This window comes from Amia ocellicauda, unplaced genomic scaffold (genome assembly GCF_036373705.1).
Source record: "Amia ocellicauda isolate fAmiCal2 unplaced genomic scaffold, fAmiCal2.hap1 HAP1_SCAFFOLD_26, whole genome shotgun sequence".
Taxonomy (NCBI): domain Eukaryota; kingdom Metazoa; phylum Chordata; class Actinopteri; order Amiiformes; family Amiidae; genus Amia; species Amia ocellicauda.
The window spans coordinates 431989-451491 of record NW_027102823.1 but is presented as its reverse complement, the minus strand read 5'-3'; the positions used below and the strand labels follow the sequence as shown (position 1 = coordinate 451491).

General features: G+C 41.7%; 5 non-coding genes across 5 annotated transcripts; all 5 read left to right on the top strand.

The window, feature by feature from the left end:
• The first annotated feature begins 4302 nt into the window (after positions 1 to 4302).
• trnay-gua (transfer RNA tyrosine (anticodon GUA)) lies at positions 4303 to 4391 on the top strand. Its single transcript is given in 2 exon segments — positions 4303 to 4339; positions 4356 to 4391. It is a non-coding gene; the product is annotated as a tRNA-Tyr (tRNA).
• A 235-nt stretch (positions 4392 to 4626) lies between these two features.
• On the top strand, positions 4627 to 4699 carry trnak-uuu (transfer RNA lysine (anticodon UUU)). Its single transcript has one exon. It is a non-coding gene; the product is annotated as a tRNA-Lys (tRNA).
• Positions 4700 to 11566: 6867 nt separating this feature from the next.
• trnak-uuu (transfer RNA lysine (anticodon UUU)) lies at positions 11567 to 11639 on the top strand. The gene has a single exon. It is a non-coding gene; the product is annotated as a tRNA-Lys (tRNA).
• Positions 11640 to 18186: 6547 nt separating this feature from the next.
• Positions 18187 to 18275, top strand: trnay-gua (transfer RNA tyrosine (anticodon GUA)). Its single transcript is given in 2 exon segments — positions 18187 to 18223; positions 18240 to 18275. It is a non-coding gene; the product is annotated as a tRNA-Tyr (tRNA).
• A 235-nt stretch (positions 18276 to 18510) lies between these two features.
• Positions 18511 to 18583, top strand: trnak-uuu (transfer RNA lysine (anticodon UUU)). Its single transcript has one exon. It is a non-coding gene; the product is annotated as a tRNA-Lys (tRNA).
• Positions 18584 to 19503: the final 920 nt, after the last annotated feature.

Below are 19503 nucleotides of genomic sequence, written 5' to 3'. Positions count from 1 at the left end.
TTTGTGCACAACCTTGGAGCCTTCAAACCAGTGGAAAATCTGTTTGGAAAAGACTCTAATTTCGCGAAACCCCAACTTCCAGGTGCATCGACTGAGTGGAAGTTCTTGGACAAAGCCGAACCGCACTGCCTTTGTTCCAAACCACACGGACCATGTGCCGTGTGCTGTGATCTGAGCCCGAAGACAGAGAGGCCTCTCTGCGACGAAGTTCAGATAAGTTTAACAGTTTGGAGTTCATGATTCATGACATTTGAGAAATCAATTAGAAATGTTATTCTGTGATTCATAACTCTAGAATGTGTAATATCATTTAGTTTTCTTAAATATAAATGTGTGTTACATTAAACTGTTTTGTTGATAATTTTAGAAATAAAGTCTGTCAACCCCGAGAAATATCTTCTCATTCCTGTTTAACTGTTTAGTCTGAAATTGACACAAGTCAATAGACGTTAGATTATTGGTGGCCCTGCCTATCCTTGATCATTGAATAATAATCAGTTAAGGGAAATTGTGGTAACAAGTAATGAAAGGATCTTTCTCGGCACCTAAACGTAAATGAGACTGATATATATATATAACGAGAAGTTACCTGACATAAATACTAACCTGCGTAGTTATTTAATGTCTGACTAACAATACTAAGGAGAGACTCACCTTCGTCTTACTAACCGGTATTGTAGTTAATGTGTTTATAACCTTTTTTGTTTAACGATTTGTGTGTTATCATATGCGATCCCATGGTCTTTGATTTGGTCACGGAAGTGATTTGTCTTTGATTTGTTGATCTAGAGTTGAATTTTAATTAGCTTTTCCCTTTGTATAATTAGTGTAGTGCTACATTTAGTCTTTGTTTTTGAATAAATTTAACAATTTATATCTTTGGAATTGGTGTCTGTGTCCAATTATTACAGAAATTGAGTTCTACAAGATTCCAGGATTCGTGATAAGGTGATACTATAAATTCACTTCTTAAATTGAAATTTATAAGTGTACCTTACGATACAACTGATAGCACTGCAACTCAGTGTAGGTGTGCGTTCAGTCTCAAGAACTGACCTGTGGCCCCATGCCATGCAGAAGTCCACAGCTATGCGTGTCAGCATGCTCTGCTCCTCATCCCCAACGTGCCACTTGTAAGAACTGTGTAAAAAGCGACAGAGAACGTGATCAGCAAAGAAACACAATTCTCCTGAGAATGACAATCATCGTGCCGATCGTAATCTCAGTGCATACCTGGATGCCCAACAAGCCAAGCCAGTGGTTCCCAAGCGTTGTAATGCCACGGCACACTTTGCTGAGACCAAAAACCTTCGCGGCGCACCAACATGAAAAAAAAAAAAAGGATTTACTAGGTATTGTCTCACCTGAATGGCAACAGGCTGCTAAAACTATTATCACACGCACATTGCATGTTAAAGTATGTCAGTAAGGGAGTAATTAAAAGGGCAAATGTGTGAAGTGCAAGGAGTGGCCTTTAGTGGTTAGGTAAAAAAGTACACAGACAAACTAAATAATCCCTTGATACAAATGATTTATTTAGTGCAGACAGACCAAGACCAGACACAATAAACTATTCACAGTAAATATAAATTCACAGCAAAATAGGTTCAGTTCACAATATCCTATAACAAGCTGTATTTAACGAAGTGGTTAAACGTTACAAAGGGCATTACAATTGTTGAAATACAATAGCACACGGATCAAACATGCTATCCCCGCCGTTTTATTCGATTTGATTAGACGTTTCGCGACCGAAATGTTTTGTGTGCAGACTGAACGCACACCTGAGCCGAGCACGATCACAATACATATCCACAGTTAATCTAAGCAGTATCATATTGTAACCGTTTCGGTCTGTTATCAACCCATCCGGATCCAAAACCAGGAGTCAGACACCCTTTTCGGTGGACACGCTGTTGACTTCTCACAAGCACCATCTGCCTTCACAAAGGCAGCGCTAGCAGTGGAAAGAACGAAGAACTGCAGGAGAAACGCCGGGGCTATTTAGAGCCCGATTATTCAACACAGAGGGGGGAAACCAAAGCCAAATGAGACTTAGAGGAACAGGAGACATCCAACAACAGTGTAAAGATAAAAAGGAATTCACCATCTGTCCCTTTAATCAATTGCCTTGCAGTTCCACTGTGTAGCGTTATGTTGGGTGTATTTTGATAAGAGCATTTGGGCTCTGAGCTGAAGCACTGATCTAAAGAAGACCTCTCCACCCCCAAAGTTATCAGATTTCCTTTGCTCATCAGCTTGGAACTGGTTTGCATCAAAGTGACAGTTTTGGGGAGGATGGCACCGAGAAGAGGCCAAATAGGTTGAATCCTGCAATGAGATGTCTGGAGAAAGGGGCCTGTAGGTGATAAAATCTCTTTGAAGTGGACGAGAGCCGAAATCCCGACATAGAGCTACGAACCCGGGCCAACCGGCATTTCCAAAAGATGGCATGGATTGACATCAGTCATAAATCAAGCCCCCCTCCATTAGGACACTGGGGGCTGAAACCGAAATCCAATCTCAAGAACTGAAGAACCAATCACCTATTGATCTGACAGACTATAAGGAACAGTGCACAGTCTCTCTCTCTCTCTCTCTCTCTTTCTCTCTCACCTGAACCAGTAACTCGCTGCCACAGCTCAAGCTGTAGCTCTGTTGCCCGAACCGGAACCAGAAACCAACCAAGTCTTTGCCGGCAACAGAAGAGTTAAACTGGGAGAAGGAGATTGAGCCGTACGAAGAATTCTATTAAAGGACTTTATTAAAGAAAGAACTTTACAGACTGTGCATGTCCGCCTGTGCCCACCTGATCAGTGGAGTTTTACAGCTGGACAATTGAGTAAGTCGAATGTATATGAAAGTGTTCAGTCATTTAAATAGCTATTTGAGTCTTAAGAAACTTGACCCTTGGAACAAACAGGGCCCTGCTTTCCTCAAAGACTTTGTCTTCAAGTAACTACGGTGGAACCCTGCTTACAAAGAAGATTTTGTGCACAACCTTGGAGCCTTCAAACCAGTGGAAAATCTGTTTGGAAAAGACTCTAATTTCGCGAAACCCCAAAATCCAGGTGCATCGACTGAGTGGAAGTTCTTGGACAAAGCCGAACCGCACTGCCTTTGTTCCAAACCACACGGACCATGTGCCGTGTGCTGTGATCTGAGCCCGAAGACAGAGAGGCCTCTCTGCGACGAAGTTCAGATAAGTTTAACAGTTTGGAGTTCATGATTCATGACATTTGAGAAATCAATTAGAAATGTTATTCTGTGATTCATAACTCTAGAATGTGTAATATCATTTAGTTTTCTTAAATATAAATGTGTGTTACATTAAACTGTTTTGTTGATAATTTTAGAAATAAAATCTGTCAACCCCGAGAAATATCTTCTCATTCCTGTTTAACTGTTTAGTCTGAAATTGACACAAGTCAATAGACGTTAGATTATTGGTGGCCCTGCCTATCCTTGATCATTGAATAATAATCAGTTAAGGGAAATTGTGGTAACAAGTAATGATAGGATCTTTCTCGTCACCTAAACGTAAATGAGACTGATATATATATATAACGAGAAGTTACCTGACATAAATACTAACCTGCGTAGTTATTTAATGTCTGACTAACAATACTAAGGAGAGACTCACCTTCGTCTTACTAACCGGTATTGTAGTTAATGTGTTTATAACCTTTTTTGTTTAACGATTTGTGTGTTATCATATGCGATCCCATGGTCTTTGATTTGGTCACGGAAGTGATTTGTCTTTGATTTGTTGATCTAGAGTTGAATTTTAATTAGCTTTTCCCTTTTGTATAATTAGTGTAGTGCTACATTTAGTTTATGTTTTTGAATAAATTTAACAATTTATATCTTTGGAATTGGTGTCTGTGTCTAATTATTACAGAAATTGAGTTCTACAAGATTCCAGGATTCGTGATAAGGTGATACTATAAATTCACTTCTTAAATTGAAATTTATAAGTGTACCTTACGATACAACTGATAGCACTGCAACTCAGTGTAGGTGTGCGTTCAGTCCGGCAAACACAACATTTCAGTTATGAAACGCTTTCTACAGGTGATGTATAAATGTAATATTTTCACACATTTGAATAAGTTTGATTTGATACAAGATTTATGAAGTTGACCAAACAAAATGACATAATATTTTTCAGGGGATAAAAATCTCACGACACAATTGGGTAGTCCTCACGGCACACGGGTTGAAAACCACTGAGCCAAGCCACGGTGCTTCTTGGCTTTGCACTGCCACTGAGACTGCCAGGCGAAGACAGTGAGAAGCTTACCTTCGATAGCTCAGTTGGTAGAGCGGAGGACTGTAGGTTTCAGGCAGCAGGCATCTTTAGGTCGCTGGTTCAATTCCGGCTCGAAGGAAGGCGTGATTATGGTTTGACATCGGTTTTGGACGAGCTCCCAAATGTCAAGCCATTGGAATTGCATGAGGACAAGGAGAAAACCCCGGAAATTCGGATTTGTTGTGGAGAACTCGCATTGCCCAAACATCTCATATGCATGTGACCTTTGTCACCCTGAGCCCAGTTTTCTAAACCGGCCAGAAAGCGGTCTGGAACAATCATGAAGCCAACACATTGTGAAGCACTTCACTGAAGCCCGGGTAGCTCAGCCGGTAGAGCATCAGACTTTTAATCTGAGGGTCCAGGGTTCGAGTCCCTGTTCGGGCGCCTTGTTGACCAAGGGCCATGATGGTGAAAAGCCTGGATGGCCTTCCAGGTGACAATAAAATATGCAGTTGCGTCTAGGCAAGTTGTCTAGTCCTCTTTGCTTCTTTCGGCAAATATCCAGCCTGGGCAAGTGTTGTCTTCCAGAGGCAAGTCAAGCCAGGAACTCTGAGAGATGTTTTTGCCGTTGACGACGTGTCACTTTAGAACAGCACAACATGCATCTCTACTTGACTTGGCACAATCTGTGAGGGTTGGGCCAACACAACGTGTCCACACATTTGCAGGCGTCTTGAAATACTTGGAATGACCTGTGGCCCCATGCCATGCAGAAGTCCACAGCTATGCGTGTCAGCATGCTCTGCTCCTCATCCCCAATGTGCCACTTGTAAGAACTGTGTAAAAAGCGACAGAGAACGTGATCAGCAAAGAAACACAATTCTCCTGAGAACGACAATCATCGTGCCGATCGTAATCTCAGTGCATACCTGGATGCCCAACAAGCCAAGCCAGTGGTTCCCAAGCGTTGTAATGCCACGGCACACTTTGCTGAGACCAAAAACCTTCGCGGCGCACCAACATGAAAAAAAAAAAAAGGATTTACTAGGTATTGTCTCACCTGAATGGCAACAGGCTGCTAAAACTATTATCACACGCACATTGCATGTTAAAGTATGTCAGTAAGGGAGTAATTAAAAGGGCAAATGTGTGAAGTGCAAGGAGTGGCCTTTAGTGGTTAGGTAAAAAAGTACACAGACAAACTAAATAATCCCTTGATACAAATCATTTATTTAGTGCAGACAGACCAAGACCAGACACAATAAACTATTCGCAGTAAATATAAATTCACAGCAAAATAGGTTCAGTTCACAATATCCTATAACAAGCTGTATTTAACGAAGTGGTTAAACGTTACAAAGGGCATTACAATTGTTGAAAAACAATAGCACACGGATCAAACATGCTATCCCCGCCGTTTTATTCGATTTGATTAGACGTTTCGCGACCGAAATGTTTTGTGTGCAGACTGAACGCACACCTGAGCCGAGCACGATCACAATACATATCCACAGTTAATCTAAGCAGTATCATATTGTAACCGTTTCGGTCTGTTATCAACCCATCCGGATCCAAAACCAGGAGTCAGACACCCTTTTCGGTGGACACGCTGTTGACTTCTCACAAGCACCATCTGCCTTCACAAAGGCAGCGCTAGCAGTGGAAAGAACGAAGAACTGCAGGAGAAACGCCGGGGCTATTTAGAGCCCGATTATTCAACACAGAGGGGGGAAACCAAAGCCAAATGAGACTTAGAGGAACAGGAGACATCCAACAACAGTGTAAAGATAAAAAGGAATTCACCATCTGTCCCTTTAATCAATTGCCTTGCAGATCCACTGTGTAGCGTTATGTTGGGTGTATTTTGATAAGAGCATTTGGGCTCTGAGCTGAAGCACTGATCTAAAGAAGACCTCTCCACCCCCAAAGTTATCAGATTTCCTTTGCTCGTCAGCTTGGAACTGGTTTGCATCAAAGTGACAGTTTTGGGGAGGATGGCACTGAGAAGAGGCCAAATACGTTGAATCCTGCTATGAGATGTCTGGAGAAAGGGGCCTGTAGGTGATAAAATCTCTTTGAAGTGGACGAGAGCCGAAATCCCGACATAGAGCTACGAACCCGGGCCAACCGGCATTTCCAAAAGATGGCATGGATTGACATCAGTCATAAATCAAGCCCCCCTCCATTAGGACACTGGGGGCTGAAACCGAAATCCAATCTCAAGAACTGAAGAACCAATCACCTATTGATCTGACAGACTATAAGGAACAGTGCACAGTCTCTCTCTCTCTCTCTCTCTCTCTTTCTCTCTCACCTGAACCAGTAACTCGCTGCCACAGCTCAAGCTGTAGCTCTGTTGCCCGAACCGGAACCAGAAACCAACCAAGTCTTTGCCGGCAACAGAAGAGTTAAACTGGGAGAAGGAGATTGAGCCGTACGAAGAATTGTATTAAAGGACTTTATTAAAGAATGAACTTTACAGACTGTGCATGTCCGCCTGTGCCCACCTGATCAGTGGAGTTTTACAGCTGGACAATTGAGTAAGTCGAATGTATATGAAAGTGTTCAGTCATTTAAATAGCTATTTGAGTCTTAAGAAACTTGACCCTTGGAACAAACAGGGCCCTGCTTTCCTCAAAGACTTTGTCTTCAAGTAACTACGGTGGAACCCTGCTTACAAAGAAGATTTTGTGCACAACCTTGGAGCCTTCAAACCAGTGGAAAATCTGTTTGGAAAAGACTCTAATTTCGCGAAACCCCAAAATCCAGGTGCATCGACTGAGTGGAAGTTCTTGGACAAAGCCGAACCGCACTGCCTTTGTTCCAAACCACACGGACCATGTGCCGTGTGCTGTGATCTGAGCCCGAAGACAGAGAGGCCTCTCTGCGACGAAGTTCAGATAAGTTCAACAGTTTGGAGTTCATGATTCATGACATTTGAGAAATCAATTAGAAATGTTATTCTGTGATTCATAACTCTAGAATGTGTAATATCATTTAGTTTTCTTAAATATAAATGTGTGTTACATTAAACTGTTTTGTTGATAATTTTAGAAATAAAATCTGTCAACCCCGAGAAATATCTTCTCATTCCTGTTTAACTGTTTAGTCTGAAATTGACACAAGTCAATAGACGTTAGATTATTGGTGGCCCTGCCTATCCTTGATCATTGAATAATAATCAGTTAAGGGAAATTGTGGTAACAAGTAATGATAGGATCTTTCTCGGCACCTAAACGTAAATGAGACTGATATATATATATAACGAGAAGTTACCTGACATAAATACTAACCTGCGTAGTTATTTAATGTCTGACTAACAATACTAAGGAGAGACTCACCTTCGTCTTACTAACCGGTATTGTAGTTAATGTGTTTATAACCTTTTTTGTTTAACGATTTGTGTGTTATCATATGCGATCCCATGGTCTTTGATTTGGTCACGGAAGTGATTTGTCTTTGATTTGTTGATCTAGAGTTGAATTTTAATTAGCTTTTCCCTTTTGTATAATTAGTGTAGTGCTACATTTAGTCTTTGTTTTTGAATAAATTTAACAATTTATATCTTTGGAATTGGTGTCTGTGTCCAATTATTACAGAAATTGAGTTCTACAAGATTCCAGGATTCGTGATAAGGTGATACTATAAATTCACTTCTTAAATTGAAATTTATAAGTGTACCTTACGATACAACTGATAGCACTGCAACTCAGTGTAGGTGTGCGTTCAGTCTCAAGAACTGACCTGTGGCCCCATGCCATGCAGAAGTCCACAGCTATGCGTGTCAGCATGCTCTGCTCCTCATCCCCAATGTGCCACTTGTAAGAACTGTGTAAAAAGCGACAGAGAACGTGATCAGCAAAGAAACACAATTCTCCTGAGAATGACAATCATCGTGCCGATCGTAATCTCAGTGCATACCTGGATGCCCAACAAGCCAAGCCAGTGGTTCCCAAGCGTTGTAATGCCACGGCACACTTTGCTGAGACCAAAAACCTTTGCGGCGCACCAACATGAAAAAAAAAAAAAGAATTTACTAGGTATTGTCTCACCTGAATGGCAACAGGCTGCTAAAACTATTATCACACGCACATTGCATGTTAAAGTATGTCAGTAAGGGAGTAATTAAAAGGGCAAATGTGTGAAGTGCAAGGAGTGGCCTTCAGTGGTTAGGTAAAAAAGTACACAGACAAACTAAATAATCCCTTGATATAAATCATTTATTTAGTGCAGACAGACCAAGACCAGACACAATAAACTATTCGCAGTAAATATAAATTCACAGCAAAATAGGTTCAGTTCACAATATCCTATAACGAGCTGTATTTAACGAAGTGGTTAAACGTTACAAATGGCATTACAATTGTTGAAAAACAATAGCACACGGATAAAATATGCTATCCCCGCCGTTTTATTCGATTTGATTAGACGTTTCGCGACCGAAATGTTTTGTGTGCAGACTGAACGCACACCTGAGCCGAGCACGATCACAATACATATCCACAGTTAATCTAAGCAGTATCATATTGTAACCGTTTCGGTCTGTTATCAACCCATCCGGATCCAATACCAGGAGTCAGACACCCTTTTCGGTGGACACGCTGTTGACTTCTCACAAGCACCATCTGCCTTCACAAAGGCAGCGCTAGCAATGGAAAGAACGAAGAACTGCAGGAGAAACGCCGGGGCTATTTAGAGTCCGATTATTCAACACAGAGGGGGGAAACCAAAGCCAAATGAGACTTAGAGGAACAGGAGACATCCAACAACAGTGTAAAGATAAAAAGGAATTCACCATCTGTCCCTTTAATCAATTGCCTTGCAGTTCCACTGTGTAGCGTTATGTTGGGTTTATTTTGATAAGAGCATTTGGGCTCTGAGCTGAAGCACTGATCTAAAGAAGACCTCTCCACCCCCAAAGTTATCAGATTTCCTTTGCTCATCAGCTTGGAACTGGTTTGCATCAAAGTGACAGTTTTGGGGAGGATGGCACCGAGAAGAGGCCAAATAGGTTGAATCCTGCAATGAGATGTCTGGAGAAAGGGGCCTGTAGGTGATAAAAACTCTTTGAAGTGGACGAGAGCCGAAATCCCGACATAGAGCTACAAACCCGGGCCAACCGGCATTTCCAAAAGATGGCATGGATTGACATCAGTCATAAATCAAGCCCCCCTCCATTAGGACACTGGGGGCTGAAACCGAAATCCAATCTCAAGAACTCAAGAACCAATCACCTATTGATCTGACAGACTATAAGGAACAGTGCACAGTCTCTCTCTCTCTCTCTCTCTTTCTCTCTCACCTGAACCAGTAACTCGCTGCCACAGCTCAAGCTGTAGCTCTGTTGCCCGAACCGGAACCAGAAACCAACCAAGTCTTTGCTGGCAACAGAAGAGTTAAACTGGGAGAAGGAGATTGAGCCGTACGAAGAATTCTATTAAAGGACCTTATTAAAGAAAGAACTTTACAGACTGTGCATGTCCGCCTGTGCCCACCTGATCAGTTGAGTTTTACAGCTGGACAATTGAGTAAGTCGAATGTATATGAAAGTGTTCAGTCATTTAAATAGCTATTTGAGTCTTAAGAAACTTGACCCTTGGAACAAACAGGGCCCTGCTTTCCTCAAAGACATTGTCTTCAAGTAACTACGGTGGAACCCTGCTTACAAAGAAGATTTTGTGCACAACCTTGGAGCCTTCAAACCAGTGGAAAATCTGTTTGGAAAAGACTCTAATTTCGCGAAACCCCAACTTCCAGGTGCATCGACTGAGTGGAAGTTCTTGGACAAAGCCGAACCGCACTGCCTTTGTTCCAAACCACACGGACCATGTGCCGTGTGCTGTGATCTGAGCCCGAAGACAGAGAGGCCTCTCTGCGACGAAGTTCAGATAAGTTTAACAGTTTGGAGTTCATGATTCATGACATTTGAGAAATCAATTAGAAATGTTATTCTGTGATTCATAACTCTAGAATGTGTAATATCATTTAGTTTTCTTAAATATAAATGTGTGTTACATTAAACTGTTTTGTTGATAATTTTAGAAATAAAATCTGTCAACCCCGAGAAATATCTTCTCATTCCTGTTTAACTGTTTAGTCTGAAATTGACACAAGTCAATAGATGTTAGATTATTGGTGGCCCTGCCTATCCTTGATCATTGAATAATAATCAGTTAAGGGAAATTGTGGTAACAAGTAATGATAGGATCTTTCTCGTCACCTAAACGTAAATGAGACTGATATATATATATAACGAGAAGTTACCTGACATAAATACTAACCTGCGTAGTTATTTAATGTCTGACTAACAATACTAATGAGAGACTCACCTTCGTCTTACTAACCGGTATTGTAGTTAATGTGTTTATAACCTTTTTTGTTTAACGATTTGTGTGTTATCATATGCGATCCCATGGTCTTTGATTTGGTCACGGAAGTGATTTGTCTTTGATTTGTTGATCTAGAGTTGAATTTTAATTAGCTTTTCCCTTTGTATAATTAGTGTAGTGCTACATTTAGTCTTTGTTTTTGAATAAATTTAACAATTTATATCTTTGGAATTGGTGTCTGTGTCCAATTATTACAGAAATTGAGTTCTACAAGATTCCAGGATTCGTGATAAGGTGATACTATAAATTCACTTCTTAAATTGAAATTTATAAGTGTACCTTACGATACAACTGATAGCACTGCAACTCAGTGTAGGTGTGCGTTCAGTCCGGCAAACACAACATTTCAGTTATGAAACGCTTTCTACAGGTGATGTATAAATGTAATATTTTCACACATTTGAATAAGTTTGATTTGATACAAGATTTATGAAGTTGACCAAACAAAATGACATAATATTTTTCAGGGAATAAAAATCTCACGACACAATTGGGTAGTCCTCACGGCACACGGGTTGAAAACCACTGAGCCAAGCCACGGTGCTTCTTGGCTTTGCACTGCCACTGAGACTGCCAGGCGAAGACGGTGAGAAGCTAACATTGGATAGCGCAGTTGGTAGAGCGGAGGACTGTAGGTTTCAGGCAGCAGGCATCCTTAGGTCGCTGGTTCAATTCCGGCTCGAAGGAAGGCGTGATTATGGTTTGACATCGGTTTTGGACGAGCTCCCAAATGTCAAGCCATTGGAATTGCATGAGGACAAGGAGAAAACCCCGGAAATTCGGATTTGTTGTGGAGAACTCGCATTGCCCAAACATCTCATATGCATGTGACCTTTGTCACCCTGAGCCCAGTTTTCTAAACCGGCCAGAAAGCGGTCTGGAACAATCATGAAGCCAACACATTGTGAAGCACTTCACTGAAGCCCGGGTAGCTCAGCCGGTAGAGCATCAGACTTTTAATCTGAGGGTCCAGGGTTCGAGTCCCTGTTCGGGCACCTTGTTGACCAAGGGCCATGATGGTGAAAAGCCTGGATGGCCTTCCAGGTGACAATAAAATATGCAGTTGCGTCTAGGCAAGTTGTCTAGTCCTCTTTGCTTCTTTCGGCAAATATCCAGCCTGGGCAAGTGTTGTCTTCCAGAGGCAAGTCAAGCCAGGAACTCTGAGAGATGTTTTTGCCGTTGACGACGTGTCACTTTAGAACAGCACAACATGCATCTCTACTTGACTTGGCACAATCTGTGAGGGTTGGACCAACACAACGTGTCCACACATTTGCAGGCGTCTTGAAATACTTGGAATGACCTGTGGCCCCATGCCATGCAGAAGTCCACAGCTATGCGTGTCAGCATGCTCTGCTCCTCATCCCCAATGTGCCACTTGTAAGAACTGTGTAAAAAGCGACAGAGAACGTGATCAGCAAAGAAACACAATTCTCCTGAGAACGACAATCATCGTGCCGATCGTAATCTCAGTGCATACCTGGATGCCCAACAAGCCAAGCCAGTGGTTCCCAAGCGTTGTAATGCCACGGCACACTTTGCTGAGACCAAAAACCTTCGCGGCGCACCAACATGAAAAAAAAAAAAAGGATTTACTAGGTATTGTCTCACCTGAATGGCAACAGGCTGCTAAAACTATTATCACACGCACATTGCATGTTAAAGTATGTCAGTAAGGGAGTAATTAAAAGGGCAAATGTGTGAAGTGCAAGGAGTGGCCTTTAGTGGTTAGGTAAAAAAGTACACAGACAAACTAAATAATCCCTTGATACAAATGATTTATTTAGTGCAGACAGACCAAGACCAGACACAATAAACTATTCGCAGTAAATATAAATTCACAGCAAAATAGGTTCAGTTCACAATATCCTATAACAAGCTGTATTTAACGAAGTGGTTAAACGTTACAAAGGGCATTACAATTGTTGAAAAACAATAGAACACGGATCAAACATGCTATCCCCGCCGTTTTATTCGATTTGATTAGACGTTTCGCGACCGAAATGTTTTGTGTGCAGACTGAACGCACACCTGAGCCGAGCACGATCACAATACATATCCACAGTTAATCTAAGCAGTATCATATTGTAACCGTTTCGGTCTGTTATCAACCCATCCGGATCCAAAACCAGGAGTCAGACACCCTTTTCGGTGGACACGCTGTTGACTTCTCACAAGCACCATCTGCCTTCACAAAGGCAGCGCTAGCAGTGGAAAGAACGAAGAACTGCAGGAGAAACGCCGGGGCTATTTAGAGCCCGATTATTCAACACAGAGGGGGGAAACCAAAGCCAAATGAGACTTAGAGGAACAGGAGACATCCAACAACAGTGTAAAGATAAAAAGGAATTCACCATCTGTCCCTTTAATCAATTGCCTTGCAGTTCCACTGTGTAGCGTTATGTTGGGTGTATTTTGATAAGAGCATTTGGGCTCTGAGCTGAAGCACTGATCTAAAGAAGACCTCTCCACCCCCAAAGTTATCAGATTTCCTTTGCTCATCAGCTTGGAACTGGTTTGCATCAAAGTGACAGTTTTGGGGAGGATGGCACTGAGAAGAGGCCAAATAGGTTGAATCCTGCAATGAGATGTCTGGAGAAAGGGGCCTGTAGGTGATAAAATCTCTTTGAAGTGGACGAGAGCCGAAATCCCGACATAGAGCTACGAACCCGGGCCAACCGGCATTTCCAAAAGATGGCATGGATTGACATCAGTCATAAATCAAGCCCCCCTCCATTAGGACACTGGGGGCTGAAACCGAAATCCAATCCCAAGAACTGAAGAACCAATCACCTATTGATCTGACAGACTATAAGGAACAGTGCACAGTCTCTCTCTCTCTCTCTCTCTCTCTCTTTCTCTCTCACCTGAACCAGTAACTCGCTGCCACAGCTCAAGCTGTAGCTCTGTTGCCCGAACCGGAACCAGAAACCAACCAAGTCTTTGCCGGCAACAGAAGAGTTAAACTGGGAGAAGGAGATTGAGCCGTAAGAAGAATTCTATTAAAGGCTTTATTAAAGAAAGAACTTTACAGACTGTGCATGTCCGCCTGTGCCCACCTGATCAGTGGAGTTTTACAGCTGGACAATTGAGTAAGTCGAATGTATATGAAAGTGTTCAGTCATTTAAATAGCTATTTGAGTCTTAAGAAACTTGACCCTTGGAACAAACAGGGCCCTGCTTTCCTCAAAGACTTTGTCTTCAAGTAACTACGGTGGAACCCTGCTTACAAAGAAGATTTTGTGCACAACCTTGGAGCCTTCAAACCAGTGGAAAATCTGTTTGGAAAAGACTCTAATTTCGCGAAACCCCAAAATCCAGGTGCATCGACTGAGTGGAAGTTCTTGGACAAAGCCGAACCGCACTGCCTTTGTTCCAAACCACACGGACCATGTGCCGTGTGCTGTGATCTGAGCCCGAAGACAGAGAGGCCTCTCTGCGACGAAGTTCAGATAAGTTTAACAGTTTGGAGTTCATGATTCATGACATTTGAGAAATCAATTAGAAATGTTATTCTGTGATTCATAACTCTAGAATGTGTAATATCATTTAGTTTTCTTAAATATAAATGTGTGTTACATTAAACTGTTTTGTTGATAATTTTAGAAATAAAATCTGTCAACCCCGAGAAATATCTTCTCATTCCTGTTTAACTGTTTAGTCTGAAATTGACACAAGTCAATAGACGTTAGATTATTGGTGGCCCTGCCTATCCTTGATCATTGAATAATAATCAGTTAAGGGAAATTGTGGTAACAAGTAATGATAGGATCTTTCTCGGCACCTAAACGTAAATGAGACTGATATATATATATAACGAGAAGTTACCTGACATAAATACTAACCTGCGTAGTTATTTAATGTCTGACTAACAATACTAAGGAGAGACTCACCTTCGTCTTACTAACCGGTATTGTAGTTAATGTGTTTATAACCTTTTTTGTTTAACGATTTGTGTGTTATCATATGCGATCCCATGGTCTTTGATTTGGTCACGGAAGTGATTTGTCTTTGATTTGTTGATCTAGAGTTGAATTTTAATTAGCTTTTCCCTTTTGTATAATTAGTGTAGTGCTACATTTAGTCTTTGTTTTTGAATAAATTTAACAATTTATATCTTTGGAATTGGTGTCTGTGTCCAATTATTACAGAAATTGAGTTCTACAAGATTCCAGGATTCGTGATAAGGTGATACTATAAATTCACTTCTTAAATTGAAATTTATAAGTGTACCTTACGATACAACTGATAGCACTGCAACTCAGTGTAGGTGTGCGTTCAGTCTCAAGAACTGACCTGTGGCCCCATGCCATGCAGAAGTCCACAGCTATGCGTGTCAGCATGCTCTGCTCCTCATCCCCAACGTGCCACTTGTAAGAACTGTGTAAAAAGCGACAGAGAACGTGATCAGCAAAGAAACACAATTCTCCTGAGAATGACAATCATCGTGCCGATCGTAATCTCAGTGCATACCTGGATGCCCAACAAGCCAAGCCAGTGGTTCCCAAGCGTTGTAATGCCACGGCACACTTTGCTGAGACCAAAAACCTTCGCGGCGCACCAACATGAAAAAAAAAAAAAGGATTTACTAGGTATTGTCTCACCTGAATGGCAACAGGCTGCTAAAACTATTATCACACGCACATTGCATGTTAAAGTATGTCAGTAAGGGAGTAATTAAAAGGGCAAATGTGTGAAGTGCAAGGAGTGGCCTTTAGTGGTTAGGTAAAAAAGTACACAGACAAACTAAATAATCCCTTGATACAAATGATTTATTTAGTGCAGACAGACCAAGACCAGACACAATAAACTATTCACAGTAAATATAAATTCACAGCAAAATAGGTTCAGTTCACAATATCCTATAACAAGCTGTATTTAACGAAGTGGTTAAACGTTACAAAGGGCATTACAATTGTTGAAATACAATAGCACACGGATCAAACATGCTATCCCCGCCGTTTTATTCGATTTGATTAGACGTTTCGCGACCGAAATGTTTTGTGTGCAGACTGAACGCACACCTGAGCCGAGCACGATCACAATACATATCCACAGTTAATCTAAGCAGTATCATATTGTAACCGTTTCGGTCTGTTATCAACCCATCCGGATCCAAAACCAGGAGTCAGACACCCTTTTCGGTGGACACGCTGTTGACTTCTCACAAGCACCATCTGCCTTCACAAAGGCAGCGCTAGCAGTGGAAAGAACGAAGAACTGCAGGAGAAACGCCGGGGCTATTTAGAGCCCGATTATTCAACACAGAGGGGGGAAACCAAAGCCAAATGAGACTTAGAGGAACAGGAGACATCCAACAACAGTGTAAAGATAAAAAGGAATTCACCATCTGTCCCTTTAATCAATTGCCTTGCAGTTCCACTGTGTAGCGTTATGTTGGGTGTATTTTGATAAGAGCATTTGGGCTCTGAGCTGAAGCACTGATCTAAAGAAGACCTCTCCACCCCCAAAGTTATCAGATTTCCTTTGCTCATCAGCTTGGAACTGGTTTGCATCAAAGTGACAGTTTTGGGGAGGATGGCACCGAGAAGAGGCCAAATAGGTTGAATCCTGCAATGAGATGTCTGGAGAAAGGGGCCTGTAGGTGATAAAATCTCTTTGAAGTGGACGAGAGCCGAAATCCCGACATAGAGCTACGAACCCGAGCCAACCGGCATTTCCAAAAGATGGCATGGATTGACATCAGTCATAAATCAAGCCCCCCTCCATTAGGACACTGGGGGCTGAAACCGAAATCCAATCTCAAGAACTGAAGAACCAATCACCTATTGATCTGACAGACTATAAGGAACAGTGCACAGTCTCTCTCTCTCTCTCTCTCTCTTTCTCTCTCACCTGAACCAGTAACTCGCTGCCACAGCTCAAGCTGTAGCTCTGTTGCCCGAACCGGAACCAGAAACCAACCAAGTCTTTGCCGGCAACAGAAGAGTTAAACTGGGAGAAGGAGATTGAGCCGTACGAAGAATTCTATTAAAGGACTTTATTAAAGGAAGAACTTTACAGACTGTGCATGTCCGCCTGTGCCCACCTGATCAGTGGAGTTTTACAGCTGGACAATTGAGTAAGTCGAATGTATATGAAAGTGTTCAGTCATTTAAATAGCTATTTGAGTCTTAAGAAACTTGACCCTTGGAACAAACAGGGCCCTGCTTTCCTCAAAGACTTTGTCTTCAAGTAACTACGGTGGAACCCTGCTTACAAAGAAGATTTTGTGCACAACCTTGGAGCCTTCAAACCAGTGGAAAATCTGTTTGGAAAAGACTCTAATTTCGCGAAACCCCAAAATCCAGGTGCATCGACTGAGTGGAAGTTCTTGGAAAAAGCCGAACCGCACTGCCTTTGTTCCAAACCACACGGACCATGTGCCGTGTGCTGTGATCTGAGCCCGAAGACAGAGAGGCCTCTCTGCGACGAAGTTCAGATAAGTTTAACAGTTTGGAGTTCATGATTCATGACATTTGAGAAATCAATTAGAAATGTTATTCTGTGATTCATAACTCTAGAATGTGTAATATCATTTAGTTTTCTTAAATATAAATGTGTGTTACATTAAACTGTTTTGTTGATAATTTTAGAAATAAAATCTGTCAACCCCGAGAAATATCTTCTCATTCCTGTTTAACTGTTTAGTCTGAAATTGACACAAGTCAATAGACGTTAGATTATTGGTGGCCCTGCCTATCCTTGATCATTGAATAATAATCAGTTAAGGGAAATTGTGGTAACAAGTAATGATAGGATCTTTCTCGGCACCTAAACGTAAATGAGACTGATATATATATATAACGAGAAGTTACCTGACATAAATACTAACCTGCGTAGTTATTTAATGTCTGACTAACAATACTAAGGAGAGACTCACCTTCGTCTTACTAACCGGTATTGTAGTTAATGTGTTTATAACCTTTTTTGTTTAACGATTTGTGTGTTATCATATGCGATCCCATGGTCTTTGATTTGGTCACGGAAGTGATTTGTCTTTGATTTGTTGATCTAGAGTTGAATTTTAATTAGCTTTTCCCTTTTGTATAATTAGTGTAGTGCTACATTTAGTTTATGTTTTTGAATAAATTTAACAATTTATATCTTTGGAATTGGTGTCTGTGTCTAATTATTACAGAAATTGAGTTCTACAAGATTCCAGGATTCGTGATAAGGTGATACTATAAATTCACTTCTTAAATTGAAATTTATAAGTGTACCTTACGATACAACTGATAGCACTGCAACTCAGTGTAGGTGTGCGTTCAGTCCGGCAAACACAACATTTCAGTTATGAAACGCTTTCTACAGGTGATGTATAAATGTAATATTCTCACACATTTGAATAAGTTTGATTTGATACAAGATTTATGAAGTTGACCAAACAAAATGACATAATATTTTTCAGGGAATAAAAATCTCACGACACAATTGGGTAGTCCTCACGGCACACGGGTTGAAAACCACTGAGCCAAGCCACGGTGCTTCTTGGCTTTGCACTGCCACTGAGACTGCCAGGCGAAGACAGAGAGAAGCTTACCTTCGATAGCTCAGTTGGTAGAGCAGAGGACTGTAGGTTTCAGGCAGCGGGCATCCTTAGGTCGCTGGTTCAATTCCGGCTCGAAGGAAGGCGTGATTATGGTTTGACAACGGTTTTGGACGAGCTCCCAAATGTCAAGCCATTGGATTTGCATGAGGACAAGGAGAAAACCCCGGAAATTCGGATTTGTTGTGGAGAACTCGCATTGCCCAAACATCTCATATGCATGTGACCCTTGTCACCCTGAGCCCAGTTTTCTAAACCGGCCAGAAAGCGGTCTGGAACAATCATGAAGCCAACACATTGTGAAGCACTTCACTGAAGCCCGGGTAGCTCAGCCGTTAGAGCATCAGACTTTTAATCTGAGGGTCCAGGGTTTGAGTCCCTGTTCGGGCGCCTTGTTGACCAAGGGCCATGATGGTGAAAAGCCTGGATGGCCTTCCAGGTGACAATAAAATATGCAGTTGCGTCTAGGCAAGTTGTCTAGTCCTTTTTGCTTCTTTTGGCAAATATCCAGCCTGGGCAAGTGTTGTCTTCCAGAGGCAAGTCAAGCCAGGAACTCTGAGAGATGTTTTTGCCGTTGACGACGTGTCACTTTAGAACAGCACAACATGCATCTCTACTTGACTTGGCACAATCTGTGAGGGTTGGGCCAACACAACGTGTCCACACATTTGCAGGCGTCTTGAAATACTTGGAATGACCTGTGGCCCCATGCCATGCAGAAGTCCACAGCTATGCGTGTCAGCATGCTCTGCTCCTCATCCCCAATGTGCCACTTGTAAGAACTGTGTAAAAAGCGACAGAGACCAAAAACCTTCGCGGCGCACCAACATGAAAAAAAAAAAAAAGGATTTACTAGGTATTGTCTCACCTGAATGGCAACAGGCTGCTAAAACTATTATCACACGCACATTGCATGTTAAAGTATGTCAGTAAGGGAGTAATTAAAAGGGCAAATGTGTGAAGTGCAAGGAGTGGCCTTTAGTGGTTAGGTAAAAAAGTACACAGACAAACTAAATAATCCCTTGATACAAATGATTTATTTAGTGCAGACAGACCAAGACCAGACACAATAAACTATTCGCAGTAAATATAAATTCACAGCAAAATAGGTTCAGTTCACAATATCCTATAACAAGCTGTATTTAACGAAGTGGTTAAACGTTACAAAGGGCATTACAATTGTTGAAAAACAATAGCACACGGATCAAACATGCTATCCCCGCCGTTTTATTCGATTTGATTAGACGTTTCGCGACCGAAATGTTTTTTGTGCAGACTGAACGCACACCTGAGCCGAGCACGATCACAAT